Source organism: Glycine max, chromosome 1, assembly GCF_000004515.6.
Source record: "Glycine max cultivar Williams 82 chromosome 1, Glycine_max_v4.0, whole genome shotgun sequence".
NCBI lineage: Eukaryota > Viridiplantae > Streptophyta > Magnoliopsida > Fabales > Fabaceae > Glycine > Glycine max.
Window position 1 is genome coordinate 29775264 of NC_016088.4, and position 15923 is coordinate 29791186.

The 15923-nt window shown below is 35.6% G+C and overlaps 2 non-coding genes across 2 annotated transcripts; one reads left to right on the top strand and one right to left on the bottom strand.

Moving 5' to 3' along the window:
- Nucleotides 1–1519: 1519 nt before the first annotated feature.
- On the top strand, nt 1520–1626 carry LOC112997881 (small nucleolar RNA R71). Its single transcript, XR_003262939.1, has one exon. It is a non-coding gene; the product is annotated as a small nucleolar RNA R71 (small nucleolar RNA).
- Nucleotides 1627–15539: 13913 nt separating this feature from the next.
- Nucleotides 15540–15646, bottom strand: LOC112998046 (small nucleolar RNA R71). The gene has a single exon (XR_003263068.1). It is a non-coding gene; the product is annotated as a small nucleolar RNA R71 (small nucleolar RNA).
- Nucleotides 15647–15923: the final 277 nt, after the last annotated feature.

Consider the following 15923-nt stretch of genomic DNA (forward strand, 5'->3'; position numbering starts at 1 on the left):
CATATTCAAGATATAAAAATCAACAGGGAAAATCAGTTCACCAACTCTAACTAAGACATCTTCTATGAAACCAACAGGATAGGCAACACTTCTATTAGCTAAATGAATTACCACATCAGTTGACTGCAAGGGACCTAGAGATAGAGAATTAAAAATCGACAGAGGCATAACACTAACAGAGGCTCCTAAATCTAGCATGGCATTGTCAAACTTACTATTCCCTATAATACAAGGTATGCTGAATGTACTTGGATCTTTGCATTTTTCAGGAATTTGAGGAACAGATTTACCAATCAATGCAGAGACATTTCTGCCCATGCTAATTTGTTCACTTCCTTTAAGCTTCCGCTTATTAGTGCACAGCTCCTTCAAGAATTTGGCATATCTTGGAATTTGTTTTATTGCATCCAACAGAGGTATGTTTACCTCTACTTTTCTAAACGTTTCCAAGATCTCTTTCTCTGCCTCTTCCATTTTTTTGTTGGAAACTGCACTTGGAGGGAATGGAAGAGGGGGAATGTGCTGCTTCTGCAAATCAGAATTACCTGTGGAAAAAGATTCACCTGCACAAAAATTGTTAGGTAAATTTTTGTCATCACCTTTTTCTGGAGTAGAGTGAAGTTTGGCAGGTTCATTTGCAGATGAGGAAGGTGCTACGGGTTGAGGTCCTTGACACTGCTTTCCTGACCTCAATGAAATGGCACTGACATTTTTGGGATTTTGGACAGCTTGAGAAGGCAGCTTGTCAGAATTCTGGGACTGTTGTTGATTGAATTGGGTAGCCAATTGTCCCATCTAATTGGTTAAGCTCTGAATGGAGGCTCTGGCCTCTTGCTGAAACTGCATGTTCTGCATAGTCATTTGCCTCACAAGTGTTGGCTGTTTCTGGGGTTGTTGCTGTTGTTGGATTGGTGGAGGAATGTATGGTCTGCTTGGGCCAGCGGCATTTTGGAAGGAAGGAGCAGGCTATTGTTGTTGTTGCTGAGGGCTGGACCATCTGAGGTTAGGGTGATTCCTCCATCCAGGGTTGTATCTGTTGCTGGAGAGGTCATAATTGTTCTGCTGTGGTTGATTTTGCTGCTGAGGTTGAGGAGGTCTATTGTAAATATTTGCAGCATAAGCTTCAGGCTGCTCAACTGCTCCAGGTTGCTGCATGGAAGGGCAAAGGTCTGTATGGTGGTCAGCAGAGGAGCACAAACCACAAACCCTTGCAACAGGTACAAATTTCTGATTCAAGGCCAGCTGGGTTACCAAGTTAACCAATGCATCCAGTTTGCCTTCAAGCTTCTTAGTCTCAGATGATGCAGATGGGTTTGTAGCTACCTCATGCACTCCTCTAATGACTATGGCATCATTTCTGGCGCTAAACTGCTGGGAGTTGGAAGCCATCTTCTCAATTAAATTTCTGGCTTCAGCAGGAGTCATGTCTCCAAGGGCTCCACCACTGGCAGCATCTATCATACTTCTCTCCATATTACTGAGTCCTTCATAAAAATATTGGAGAAGAAGCTGTTCTGAAATCTGATGGTGGGGGCAACTGGCACATAGTTTCTTAAATCTCTCCCAGTACTCATACAGGCTCTCTCCCCTGAGTTGTCTAATACCTGAGATATCCTTCCTGATGGCTGTGGTCCTGGAAGCAGGGAAAATTTTTTCTAAGAATACTCTCTTAAGGTCATCCCAGCTCGTGATGGACCATGGAGCAAGGTAATGCAGCCAGTCCTTTGCCACTCCCTCTAATGAATGAGGAAAAGCCTTCAGAAATATGTGATCCTCTTGGACATCTGGGGGTTTCATGGTGGAGCAGACAATGTGAAATTCTTTCAAATGTTTGTGCGGGTCTTCACCTGCAAGGCCATGAAACTTTGGAAGCAAATGAATCAATCCAGTTTTAAGAACATATGGGACATCCTCATCAGGGTATTGGATGCACAAGCTTTCGTAGGGGAAATCAGGTGCAGCCATTTCCCTTAGAGTCCTCTCACGGGGTGGAGGTTGTGCCATGTTCTCAGAATGTGCAAAATCAGAATGCTCAGAATCAGAATGCTCAAAATTATAATGCTCAAGATCAGGATGTTCAAAATCACCAATAACATAATGCACAGATTCACAAGTTATGGAATGCTCAGAATGATCAAAAGGTATAAAATGATGCCTAACAAATCTGTGAAATGTCCTATCTATCTCAGGATCAAAGGGTTGTAAGTCATATGGATTGCCTCTAGTCATACACTACATTCAGCATGCACACAACTAGTTGCCTTGTCATGTAAATAAAGGTGTAGGTTTGAACTACAGCTACCCTCAAATGATATCCAAATGACTTTAAATTTTGTGAGCAACCTTATAAAATGATGAGAAGATAGCACAAAAAATTCAGACAAAAATTCAAAGTTAACTATGAAAGCTAAAATTGGTAGGTTAAGAAAAATAATTGAATAAAACTTGAAAAATAAAAAACTTTTGACAGAATCGCTTTTTTTGGACGATGGAGACCTCAGCCGGCCTACAGCTGCCTGCCATGGCGTAGGAAATTTTTTTCTACCCCAAATGCATATATAATAATTGCGATTCTAATAACCGAAGCAAAAGTTATGGCCGTTTGAAGTTTTGACAAACACAAAATTTGCTACTTTTTTGGAACTTTCAAATCTGACCAAACTAAAGGCTCTAGCTATTATGAACCTTTGGACACTGCTCCCCGGCAACGGCGCCAAATTTGATCGAGGCCGTACCCGAATCAAATAAACATGAAAATGCAGTAACTAGGAAGTGATCCTAGGTCGTTTCTCAACGAGCAGTGACAAACCAAATGTTCATAATATACTTGCAGTAACAGTAACGAATGGGGGGGGGGTTTGGTTGTTTGGTAATTAAAGAGCAGAACAAGTAAACTGGAATACGAAACTACTAATATTAAAAACGGGTTGTTTCCTCTGATTCAGAAGCCATTCTCTTATCCTGGGTTATGGAGAATTCGTCCCTAACAGTCAACCACTTAATCCAACCCTATTTCAATTTACTAAGCGAAAATCAACTTAGGGTTTTCAATACGTGATTAGGCACCACATACACCAGTTAGCCCTTCGTCCATTAAGCATGAACGCAAGTTAGGCTCAGAGGCAATTAATCGAACACGAAGCGTGCACTGGTTAATATTCATGAAATTGGGATAACTGGTGAAGGGAAAACTGCCAGGAAACCACATTACTAGCGAAACCTCAAAGAGAGTTGGGCTTCGTCCTCAAAAGGAAACAACACTAGAAAATCTAGCCTTCCATGGATTCAAACAGAAAACGCAAATGAAACATGAAACAGAAACGTAAATGAACAGAACGTAAATGAACAGAAATGTAAATGAAACAGACACGTAAATGAGAGTAGAAGAAGAAGCAAGAGCGAAACTGTAATTAGAAGCAGAAAACGTAAAATTGCATTAAGTGAACAGTAGCATCAAAGCAGAAAACGTAAAACCCTAAAACAAAAGCTCTGAATAATGAATAGCCTCACAGAATGCCTTGCACGAATCCCAAGGCTGCTATTTAAAAAGAGTCACTCAAAGTCACTGGGCCTTATTACAATACTCTGGCCCAAAACGAAATAAACACTGAACAACATAAAATAAAATAGCGAAATTTCCTAATTAGAAATTAACTAAGGTAAGCGCTGCTTTATTTGCCCTCTTCAAGTCCATAACCAAAATACGGATTAAGCCCAATGTTTCATTAATTCCTGAAATTAGATTAAAAACATCAAATTAGCTAAATGAGCCCAAATAATAAAACTGCCTGATTAATTGACAATTAAGACCAATTAGTAATTAAAATGGTGCAAAAAGGGATTAGAAAATAGAAGAAAATGATGGCACATCAGAGGAGCTTTTCTTTTATTATTTCTTACATAATGTGTTGTTAATATCTCCGAAGAATATCTCTTCCTGACTTAGTTGGAGGCACCTCTACCCACAAAACCTCTTGTTGTAGCATAAATGACTTCGTGAGACTTCACAGAGGACTCCCTTGGAGGGGAATGTCAATGTGGTGGTGATGAAGACCTTCTTACCATGTGGATCTAGGATTGAGGTTCCTTGCAAGAAGGTGAGGTGACTGAGAATGACTTCCTTTTGGGCAACACAGAAGGGATTTGGTTTCTTATTTTCCTTATATCTCATGCTCCTTTCCCTTTCCTAATATCTTCTCTCTGATCTTTTACTTCTTGATTCCTTTGCCTCGTTGGAATTTCCTAGGATGAACTTTCATAGTCGTCCCTTTGAATAAGGTCCTCAATGACATCTTTCAATTGAATGCACTTTGTGCCATGCCCATAGCTTTTGTGGAAGCAACAATACCGAGACATCTCAGTTTGTAATTTTGGCCTTATAAGTATAGGTATCTCTATGCATTCTTGTTTGAATTCTACATTAAGAACCTCATCGAAGACTTTGTTATGAGATCTATTTAGTGGTGTGCACTTTTTTTGCTTTTGGTGTAGGGAACCCCACATATTTTTGCTTATCACTCTTGGAAAATTCTTTCCCTCTCAAATCTCAGGTAGTTGCCTTCTTGCCTCTTATCAGTTTTCCTAATTGAAGTACTTCTCGACTCGCTGGAGTAATTCCTCAATGGTAGTCAATGGAGATTTGGAAATTGAAATGTGGATTAGCGAGCCTTTCTTAACTCCATCTTTTGCTAGCATCAGGATGATGTCTTAAGGAATGTTGGTGATCTCCCTTACTTCTTTGTTGAACCTTGGAAAATATTCTCGGATGGGTTCGTCCTTTCCTTGTCTTATCCACTTCAGATTTGCCTTGATTTTCAACTTGGTTTTGCTTGTAGCAAAGGTGACCTTGAATATTTCTCGTAGCTATGCCTAAGAATCTATTGATCGTGGTGCCAGAGATTGAAACCACTTTAGCACTGTTTGCTTTAGTGACAAAGGAAAGGCTTTGCAAATCAGAGTGACGGAAGCCCCACGATACAATAGGGCGGACTCAAAAACACTTAGGTGATCATTAAGATTTACGGATCTGTCATACGAATCCATCATCGGAAGATGCTACAAATGCTTCGGAAATTTGACCCTCAAGACTTTCCAAAAAAGGCATAGTGAGGAATTATATCATCATCTTTCACTATGACGATAAAAAATGCATCACCTTTTACAGTCCTAATCATTGATTCTGATGTGACTTCCTCACTCAAGGATCCCAGATCTGGTTCACAATGCATGTTTGGCTGGTTGTTCCATTGATGACTCTAACTTTGTAGCTTGATGATGATCTTGTTTTGTGCTTCTAACACGACTCGTTGATGTTGGATCGTTGAAGCTAGAGATGCAATCGATGAATTTGCTTCATTTTTCATTTTTGCACCAGTGGCATCGAATTTAGCTATTGCCAGAGAGTTTCCCTGATTACATTTGCTTGCATTTGGATGCGATAGTTCTTGTGTGACTTTAGAAGAGGTAGTAGGTGCTCATTCCTTTCGTTTTTTCTTCAAAATTTGTTCATTAATTGTTGAAGACTTGCGGTTATGTGTTTCCACTATTTTATTACTGTGAATTTTTTCAATTTGTCTCAAGTTGATGAGTTAGTGGCAGAGTGTTTGATTTTTTTGTCTTATAGTTTTCCACAAATGAGGACAATGTTCGATAAGGGTGGAGGAAGTAGGCTTTTGACATAGTGGAATAGGCCCACTTCAGTCATGTACAATGGAGGGGACAAAGAGGAAGAAAGAGAAAAGATGTTGGGATCTCTCAGATCAAATCTAATCTAGGTCTAGAATCTATTAAAGTTAGTTCAATCCTTTAAGTGAATGGGTTTCATAGAGGCATTTTGGTGGGAGAAGTCGTTAGGGACACGTGGCCGCATGAGTATGTCAGGTATCTATGACTTGCCAACTATTTAGATGGTGTATCTCAGTGGGTTCTGGCCCAAGATACATCCATAACAAGTAAGAAAAAAAGGAATAGATTGAAATACTTCAATTGGGATTGAGATGTTAGTTATAAGCAATTTTTAAGAGACCAAGCTGTGAAGTTATATACAATTAGCACATATATTATTACTTTTTTTATCATATATGTGAAGTTATATACAATTGGCACATATATTCACATATTTCTGAAATAACGGACATTGGATTCTTATATTTTGTCATCCTTATTTTTGTGAATAAGAGGGGAACAACCCTTTCTCATCCCTTAATTGTATGCACCATGACCATTGATCACTCATATATTTTCAAACTACTTTGCATTTGCTCTATTAGTTGATTATATTATCAGAACATCAAATTCATGATTTTAAAAAGAGAACATCAAATTCATGATTTAAAAAAAGGAAAGTCAAATTCAATGTAGTGTAGACCCACGAGATCTATATAAACGTGTCATACCCTAATTTCATTCAGGGACTATCGTTCGTTGATGTTTTTTATTCTCGCTAGCCAAACTGCGTGGTTCAACACCAATTATCGCACAAAACGAAGGATCATTCAATGTTTTGATAAAAAATGTGAAAGATACCAAAAGGACGGGCAAAAGGGTCTTTTCATTAAGTTTCCTGGATCCTAGCTTGCCCAAGCTAGCCTCTGGCTCGCCTGGGCCACCAGAAGACTTCCATGTTAAGTAACCAACTCACCTAGGTGAGCCAGTTACTTCATGGCTAAGTCTCAACTAGCCTAGGCGAGCTACAAGTCCCCTAAATGCCTTTTTTATGCTATAAATAGGCATGAATGGGGCTGAGGAAGGGGTTCCAAGGTTTAGTACTTGAGGGAATTGAGAGAATTAAGAGAAAATAAGAAGAAAGAAGAGGAAAACAAGGCCGAAGTGCTGCCGAATCACGACCATGATCAATCCCTACGCCGTTTCTTGCTCCGTGTTCTTCGTTCGACATTCGGTTAGTGTTTGTTCTTAGAGATTTGAACGTGATCTATGCACACTTAGGGGTCCTCTTTGTTGTTTTTGTGCATATTCATCTCCTTCATCTATCATCAGTGGTCTCGTTTACTTTGTAAAATTCAATCTTAACCGATCACTAGTATTGTAAAGTCATCTTTAAAGAGGTTAAAAGTTAATAAGCAAAACCAATTCATAACTAACTTCTTTTTTTTATCAAATTTAAAAGATCATTTCAAGGTCCAACGCCTTAACAATTCTCTCCGCTTTTCAAAATTTAAAACATTGTTTGAAGGTCCAACGCCTCAAACGACCTTTTTGTTCGCAATTAAAATCAATCTTTCAAAAAGCATAAAATCAATTTAACACACAAACTTTCAGAATCAAAAATCTACGTAGGTCTAAATTCCTCATCATACCTAAGGATACATAGGAGTAAGTGCAATACCCTTGTTAACCCCCAAAATTAAAAATATAAAAAGGGAAAAGAAAATAGTTTTTGAAGTCACATTTTTGCACACTTGATTAAAGGCTGTCGTCCCTAGTGACGGGTGCGTGGGGTGCTAATACCTTCCCTATACGTAAACAACTCCCGACCCATATTTTCAAAATTCGCAGACCTTTTTTTTGGTTTTTTTAAGGTTTTCCTTGAATAAACGTTGGTGGCGACTCCCACGCGTTTACCCTTTTAGAAGACACTCTGGCTTTTTGCCCGCACTCTTATCGTAGGATAGGTTACGACAAAACCATTTAATCTTTATCAAACGGATGTTATATTAATGGAACCATTTCTAACACTATTTTTTTGTTGGTTAATTGATTGAGGCCGTACCCGAATCAAATAAACATGAAAATACAGTAACTAGGAAGTGATCCTAGGTCGTTTCCCAACGAGCAGTGACAAACCAAATGTTCATAATATACTTGCAGTAATAGTAACGATTGGGGGGGGGGGGTTTGTTTGTTTTGTGATTAAAGAGCAGAACAAGTAAACTGGAATACGAAATTACTTATATTAAAAACGGGTTGTTTCCTTTGTTTCAGAAGCCATTCTCTTATCCTGGGTTATGGAGAATTCGTCCCTAACAGTCAACCACTTAATCCAACCCTATTTCAATTTACTAAGCGAAAATCAACTTAGGGTTGTCAATACGTGATTAGGCACCACATACACCAGTTAGCCCTTCGTCCATTAAGCATGAACGCAAGTTAGGCTCAGAGGCAATTAATCGAATACAAAGCGTGCACTGATTAATATTCACGAATTTGGGATAACTGGTGAAGGGAAAACTGCCAGGGAACCACATTACAAGCAAAACCTCAAAGAGAGTTGGGCTTCGTCCTCAAAAGGAAACAACACCAGAAAATTTAGCCTTCCATGGATTCAAACAGAAAACGCAAATGAAACATGAAGCAGAAACGTAAATGAACATAAACGTAAATGAACAAAAACGTAAATGAACAGAAACGTAGATGAAACAGAAACGTAAATGAGAGTAGAAGAAGAAGCAAGAACGAAATTGTAATTAGAAACAGAAAACGTAAAATTGCATTACGTGAACAGTAGCATTAAGCAGAAAAACGAAAACCCTAAAACAAAAGCTCTGAATAATGAATAGCATAACAGAATGCCCTGCACGAATCCCACGGCTCCTATTTAAAAAGAGTCACTCAAAGTCACTGGGCCCTATTACAATACTCTGGCCCAAAACGAAATAAACACTGAACAACATAAAATAAAATTGCGAAATCTCCTAATTAGAAATTAACTAAGGTAAGCGCTGCTTTATTTGCCCTCTTCAAGTCCTTAACCAAAATCCGGATTAAGCTCAATGTTTCATTAATTCCTGAAATTAGATTAAAAACATCAAATTAGCTAAATGAGGCCAAATAATAAAACTGTCTGATTAATTGACAATTAAGACCAATCAGTAATTAAAATGGTGCAAAAAGGGTTTAGAAAATAGAAGAAAATGATGGCAACAACTTCAGGCTATAGCCTTCTTATGCTTCTTGAGAACTGACAATAACTTCTCCTCTTGCTCATCAGCAAGGGAGACAGATATAATCACTGGAAAACTCTTGCTATAAATAGAAGAAAATGATGGCACATCATTAATATAATAATATTTTTATAGGAAAGTTAAGTAACTTTTAACCAATAAATCATTAGTCCGAATAGTCCTAATGTGATCTTTTTAAGCAAAGTTTCAATTTGAGTCTTGTGGATAGAAAAAGTATGATTAGTAGGACGATCTACTAAAGATGATCAGTCAGGTTCTTTGATAGACATTAATTAACAGTAAAACTGATAGATACTCCATACCAATATCATTATAAAAAAATTAGAAACCTTTATTAAAAAGGTACAGATTTTCTATTATTCTCTTCCGAAAAACTTCAGCCTTAAGTTGTACCATAGGCTTCAACACGCAATCAGATATCTCTTTATGTCATTCCACACCTCGTAAGATAATTTGTAGCAGAATATGGGTTTGGCTTATAAGAGAAAGGCTGCTTAGAACTGGAGCCCATTAAAAGTTAAATCTTTCAAAAGAAATATTCCTTCATTGTGGCTTTGGCCCAAAAAACAGAACCTGCAATTAAACGAAATGCATAACATTATGTGCCATCTAATTGGCATATGCTTAGAATAATCTCGACTTCGCATTATTTTTTCGTTTTTGTACCAAGTATGTGTTGGCAGTCTTGTAGGAACACATTATTAGACTGCGAAAGTAGTGGGTGGATGGATATTTGTATCTCTTACTGTCCACCTTCTACACTTGCCTAGGACTATTAGGATCATTATCCAACCTTTTTATCTTAAAAGTGTTCCCCAACTTTACACAACTTATTTACCACCCCCTCCAAACTCCAAAGTCTAAACTCGCCTTTTGTCTTTTTCTCATTTAGAAAGAGATATACTTTGAGAGTATGACATGGAATTGCATTTCTCTATCATGGTGTGCTCGTCAAATATGCACCCTTCTTTAAAAGATAGTGTCATAATTTTTTTCCTTAGTTATTAGAGAAAGTGGGCCCTACTAATTAATCAAAATTGCTTAAGCCATGATGTCATTGATTTACTAACTCTTAAAATAGGAAGATGTGGTTAAAGCAAAGGAAAGCCTCTTTCATGCCCAAACCATTATCCTACTTCATCATCCTTGTGTGGGTCCTTACTGTGTGTTTTCTAGCTATGATTGGTGCTTCTAGTTTCAGGTTGCCAACAAGACCTACTTTACTATATATATATAAATTACTCTTAAAACTGCGTATATATTTGAAAATCCTCGGTGTAGTCATTTTCCATGACACGTATGTGACACTATACACGGTTCGATGTCATCCTTTCATTGCAAAATTTCTGTGAACTTCCCCACTGATTAATTAAAAGCAATTAAGAAGAGCCAAATTAATATTCTATATCCTAGATGATTATTGTAAACATCAATACGATGTGGACGCTTGATTGAGTGTTTGATATATAATTCATTATGACAGGCCGCCATATATTATTCTATAGTTGGTTGTATTTCGTTCATACTTTAATTTAATTCGATCCACAATTGGGCTAATGTACAGTTAGAATTATTATTGAGTTGGTTAATTAATGATTATGAATTATTTATTGCCCGAATGTGAAATAATATTTCAGTATTTAGAGTAAATTATAACCACTCTTTCTAAGAGAAGCGAGAAAGAAGTGAGTATTATACCGTCTTTTTCTCTTTTATATATATATATATATATATATATATATATATATATATATATATATATATATATATATATATATATATATATATATATATATATATATATATATATATATATTAGTCCATTTAATTTAATACCAATAAAGTAAATTACACTCTAAGTATTACATTACTCTCTTATCTTATATTAAAATATACAATTTAATCTATTTAAATTGATAATGCAAAAAATATTCTTTAAATGATTTTAAAACATTTTTTTCAATTAAACTATATACTAAAATATTTTTAATATACGAAGTTACCCTTCATTTATTCAATTTCCTAACATTGTTTTTTGCCTATGCATCAATGTTGCTTCTCTTCGTAAGTAGTATATAAATAAAGGGCCATGAAGAAGGTTTTAATGGTGAAATAATTTATAATTGAAAATCTACTACAAAAATCAAATAATTTAGTAACATATATTTTTGTATAAAATGAAAAATATATTAACAAATAAATTTATAGACAAAAAATATTCACTATTAATTATTATATTTTGTATGGAAAATATAAAATAGGTGAAACGTGTGTGATGCATTATCATATATTAAAGGAGAAAATTGTATATTTAAAAATAATTAAAGAGAAAAGTATAATATTGAAATCATAGTTAGACGATTCATCCTTACCCATGATTTTGATGATTAAAAATGTGTAAATTACACTACTATAAAATAGGTCATTAACATTAGTTCTAGGAGTCATTCAACATCGGTTTTGAATTAATGTTGAAATGACCATTGTTAAGATTAAGTCATTTTTTACATCGGTTATAAAACAGATGTTGAAAATCATAATCTACATTGGTTTTTTCCAAAACTGATGTGGTATAGCACAATGCAACATCGATTTGAACATAATTGATGTTGTTTTTGCAAAAAAAATAAATATATTTTGTCTATTTGTTAAATGAAACCAAACCTACAAATTAAAGCCAAAATTAGTCTAGGCTGTATTAATGGTATATATATATATATATATATATATATATACATATATATATATATATATATATATATATATATATATATATATTCAAATTATCATCGAATAAATACTATTAAATATAGAAACAATTAAAGTGCAAACATTAAATATACTAAACATAAGTTTAAAAAATACATCAAACAATGATCTCAATACATAAATATCATCTATAAGATATGCCAAACATAAGTCTAACAATTCTAAAAGTCCTTAAACACTCAATGTTTCATTTGTAACTCTTAAATATTTTGCCCACTCAATGTGAATTATCTTTATTCTCTCTAGTTCCAATGCTCTTGGATCAAAATTCTGCATCATATAATAAAATATAACTTAATAAGTATAAATAATAACAACTATAATAAATGAAATCTGTTATGAAGTAAATAATTATCATTTCCCAATTATCTTTGAAACCTCCTAGAGTTATGGTTGACATCCAATGCATGGCATAATAGCTACACTCGGTTATTCCTTTTTGCTTATTACACTAAATTCAATAAGAAATTCAATTTTATCCCAAAATTAATGTACAAAGTGATAAAATATCATTTGAAGAGATCAAACATTATTTAAATTACTTACTTTAACTGAATTTCATTTAGCATTTACCTTGGATTTACTTTTGTATTTATCATTGAATCCCTTCAAAGTACTTGTTAAGAGAAACATGCATGTATATTGTACGATTAAAATATTTATCTATAGTTTAAGGATAAAATAAATGTGTTACAACACTACAAGAAAAATCATTATTATCGATGGAATTGTCTGAATTACCGATGAAATTTACCCACAGACAAGTTTTCTGTCGGAAAGTAAAAATTACTAACGAATTTTTACTCACTGATTTAATTATGTCAGAGATTTAAATATTACCAATGGATATTTTCAACAGAATCCGTTTCTATCGAAAATTTAAATTATACCCAAAATTATAAGATTGCAACCCGAACGAGGGACCCAAACTTCCTTTGGCGATTTTTGAAGGTCTTCTGCGTCGTTGCCACTGTCGCACGAGAGAGTTTCCTCTATTATATGCCCAACAACACCACACGAGAGAGTTGCCTCCTGTTCTATGCTGTCGTTGTACAAGAGTGCTCTATCCTCCATTCAAGTTTCACTCCAATTCCCCTTCTTTGTTCATATGGTTTTTGATAGAGTTGTTTGGCCAGTTGTTATTCATTGAGCCCTTATTTGCTTGATTTACCTTTCACCAAATCAAAAACCACATGTGTATCTAATACATTAATTAGTGAAGTTGTTGTGTGTGTTTCTCCATGGAAGCTAGCAAACACATCATATGTCCTTATTACATGAGATGAAGAAGAGCTACACTGAATGATGAGATTAGAAGCCATTAGAACCATTGTGAAGGTTGAAAGCAAAGATAAGTTTGTCTGGATACAACAAACAAATTGTAGGCAAAGATGAAATATAAATTGACCCAAGTGTTGTGGGTCTTGGCACTTTAATTTTTCACTCTCCTTTCTACTCTATTGAAAGTTCGATCAATAGCTCCATCAATTTGACAAAAGTAAGCTAGAATTCTCTGTAGCACTATAATTTTCAAGTAACATAGTTTGTGTACACAATGGGTTTAGGGTGAGATGGTCCAATGATTTGTATTAACGATCCATGCTTTAAGAAGAATCCAACTTTCCATCTTTTGCTCCTCATCATCTTAGTAACTTGATGATGTGTCATTATTTTCTCCTATTTCTTAACTTTTTTTGTCACCAATTTAATTACTGATATACTCTAATTGTTAAATTTATTATTCAGTTTTATCAATTGGGCCCACTTGACTAATTTGATGTTTTTAATTCAATTTCAGGATTCGGCCGAGCCAGATTGGACTTGAAGAGAGAAGACAATTTTATTAGATTTCGTCTAATTTCATTTTATTGCGTTCAGTTTTTATTTAGTATTTTTATTTCGTTTTAGGCCAAAATAATGTAATCAGACCCAGTGACTTTGAGTGACCCTTATAAATAGCAGCCATGGGATTTGTGTAAAGGGGATTCTGTTATTCTATTATTCAGGAGTTTTAGAGTTTTATGTTTTGAGCTTTGTATTACTGTTCACGTGAATGCATTTTTCCATTTTCTGCTTCTAATTGCAATTTCGTTTCTGTTCCTTTTTCTGCCTTTAGCTTCATTTTCGTTTCTGCCTTTAGCTTCATTTATGTTCTGCTTCTAGTTTCATTTATGTTTTCTGCATTTGTTGAACTTATGGAAGGCTAAATTTCTAGTGTTGTTTCCCTCTGAGGATGAAGCGTAGCTCTCTTTGAGGTTCTGCTTTTTAATGTTGCTCTCCTATTGGTTTTCCCTTCACCAATTAACCCACATGCGTTTTGTTAATCTGTGCACGCTTCGTGTTCGATTAATTGCCTCTGTGCTTAAATTACGTTCGTGATTAATGAACAAGGGGATAATTGGTGTATTTGTTGCTTAATCACTTAATGACAACCCTAAATTGATTTTCGCTTAGTAAATTAAATTAGGGTTGGATTAAGTGGTTAACTGGCAGGGGTGAAATCCTTATAACCTTGGATTAGAGAATGGCTTCTGAATCAGAGGAAACAACACGTTTTTAATACTATTAATTTCGTATTCCAATCTGCTTGTTCTTAAATTCACAAACAAACACCCCCAATTGTTACTGTTATAACGAAGCATATTATGAACATTTGGTCAGTCATTGCTCGTTGGGAAACGACCTATGATCATTTCCTAGTTACTGCATTTTAATGTTTATTTGATTCGGGTATGGCCTCGATCAAATTTGGCTGAATTTTTGGCTAAATTTTGGTGTGGTAGGTTCTTTTGACTCATATTTTGTGTGAAAAATACCAGGAACACTTGTTGTGGTTAGATTTGAGAGATTCAAAAAAATTTGAGAACTTGTATTTAGCAAAACTTCAAACGGCCATAACTTTCACTCCGGGTATCAGAATGACTATTATTATATATGTATTTGGGGTAGAAAAAAATTTCCCATACCATGGCAGCCGGCCTTCAGCCGGCTTAAGTCTCTAACTAGCCCAAATCGCCTGTTTACTAGTTTTTTATTTTTTTTATTTTTAAAGTTTTATTGTTTTATTTTTCTAAACTTTCCTTAGATAGTTTCCATAGTTAGACTTTGAATTTTTGTCTGAAAATTTTTGTCCTGTCTTTTAATGATTTTAGGGTGTTCCTCACAAAATTTCAAGTCATTTGGATATCATTTGAGGGTAGCTGTAGTTCAAACCTACACTGTTACTTGCATGAGAAGGCAACTAGTTGTGCATGGTGAATGTAGTGTATGACTAGAGGCAATCCATCTGACTTACAACCCTTTGATCCTGAAATAGATAGAACATTTCATAGATTAGTTAGGCATAGTGTGCATCCTACTCTCCCTGAACATTTTGTGCCTTTTGAACATCCTGAGCATTCTGTTACTGGTGAGTCTGTGCATTCAGTGGTTGGTGATTTTGAGCATTCTGATTTTGAACATTCTGAAAATATGGCTCAACCTCCACCTTGTGAGAGGACTCTAAGAGAAATGGCTACACCTAATTTCACTTATGAAAGCTTGTACATTAAATACCCTGATGAGGATGTCCCATATGTTCTTAAAACTGGACTGATCCACTTGTTGCCCAAGTTTCATGGTCTTGCAGGTGAAGACCCTCATAAACATCTGAAAGAATTCCATATTGTCTGCTCCTCCATGAAACCTCCAGATGTCCAAGAAGATCACATCTTTTCGAAGGCCTTTCCTCATTCTTTAGCGGGAGTGGCAAAGGACTGGCAATATTACCTTGCTCCAAGGTCCATCACAAGCTGGGATGACCTCAAGAGAGTATTCTTAGAAAAAAATTTCCCTGCTTCCAGGACCACGACCATCAGAAAGGATATTTCAGGCATTAGGCAACTCAGTGGAGAGAGCCTATATGAATACTGGGAGAGATTTAAAAAACTATGTGCCAGTTGCCCTCACCATTAGATTTATGAGCAGCTTCTTCTCCAATATTTTTATGAAGGACTCAGTAACATGGAGAGAAGTATGATTGATGCTGCCAGTGGTGGAGCCCTTGGAGACATCACCCCTGCTGAAGCCAGGAATTTAATTGAGAAGATGGCTTCCAACTCCCAGCAATTTAGTGCCAGAAATGATGCTATTGTCATTATAGGAGTGCATGAAGTAACCACGAATTCATCTTCATCAGCTGAAACTAAGATTTGAAGGTAAACTAGATGCCTTGGTTAACCTGGTAACCCAGTT